Source organism: Lonchura striata, chromosome 10 (assembly GCF_046129695.1).
Source record: "Lonchura striata isolate bLonStr1 chromosome 10, bLonStr1.mat, whole genome shotgun sequence".
NCBI classification, from domain to species: domain Eukaryota; kingdom Metazoa; phylum Chordata; class Aves; order Passeriformes; family Estrildidae; genus Lonchura; species Lonchura striata.
Window position 1 is genome coordinate 26229865 of NC_134612.1, and position 1477 is coordinate 26231341.

Here is a 1477-nt window from a genome sequence, read left to right on the forward strand (position 1 = left end):
AAAGATTCCCAAAAGAGGCTCTTACCCCAGATATGTTGGTGCAGATCTCTTTATTCTGTGATGTCCATGTGGAGAGCGGGGCAAAAGAGGATGAACAGGAAATGTCAGGGGTCTGTAGAGACTTTGGGCAGGGTGGGCTTCCCTGGCTCTCCCGTTGGAGCAGGAAGGAGGGTCCAGGGGTATCTGATCAGAGTCACAGGGAATGGGGAAGGGGCACAGAGTGCCCATGAGCTCACTGTGACACTTCCCACCAAACCAAAGTGCACAAAACTCCACTGGGAGCTCCCTCTGGGGTCAGCTTCACCTGCCAGGACAGCCCCACAGCCTCCCCTTGGCAGGTCTGAGCAGCACGGACCCATCCTGCAGCATGGGAATGGAGAATTGCTGACATCACTGAAGCTCAGCGAGGCTGTGACAGCTGTGGGTGCAAATCACCACCCCCTTTTGGAAAGAGGTGACAGAGCTGTCGATTCAGCTGCCAAGCCCTCCTGGAGCAGGGCAGGAGGGGAGGCAGAGCCCCCCGCCCCAATTCCTGCCCCCCGTGTCCCCCAGCAGCCCCGGGACGCGGCTGGGACACGCCACCTCCTCCCCCTGCTGCAGAACACCCCTCAGTGACACAGCCAAAAATCCACATTTACACCAGCCAGGCATTTCCTAGGAGCAGAAATTTCCAAACCCCATTTCCATAACGTGTAGGCAGGGAACGTAGGAACAGGAAAATGCGTGCCACCAAAAATACAGAACAAACACTTTCAGTATCATTCCAGTTCACAAATCCAGGCGAGGGCAGAGAAGAGCTACAGCCATGGAATACTCCATGTTGCTGAGCAGTTTAAACCAAGTATTTTACCCCATGATACTACAGGGATCTCTCAGCTGAACAAAACACAACTGCTTGAACTGAAAACCCAGGGATAAGAGGGGTGGGCCTGGATGCCTGGGTAGCAGCAGGCTGCTGGAAGCTGCTCAGGTTAGAATCCAGCTGCTCATGTCACGGGAGTCTCAGGTGGATGGAAATGGCTCAGAGCTTCAGAAAGCTCCTGTCCAGTACCCATCTCAAATTATTGCTTCACTACCCACAGCAGGACACGAGTGCCAGGAGGGGCTGCAGGGCTGGGGAGCCCACCCCACCACCCAGCTGATCCTCCAGCTCAGCACAACACACCCAAAAACCCCTGTCAGAGCAGAGTGAGGGAAACAAACCATCACCAGGTACAAGGGGAGCAGTGCTGGGGCACAGCCCAGGAGCTCTGCTGTCCCTGCTGCAACCCAGGTTTGCCCATCCCAGAGCCAGGGCTGGGAGCTCTGCTGTCCCTGCTGCACCCCAGGTTTGTCCTTCTGCCACCCCAGGGGCAGGGCTGGGAGCTCTGCAGTGGCCCAGCAGGGACAGACAGACAGCCACAGCACCCAGGAGCACAGAACAGGGGGACAGAACACGGCACACAGAGCCACCGCAGGACTCAACGGCACCCACCAC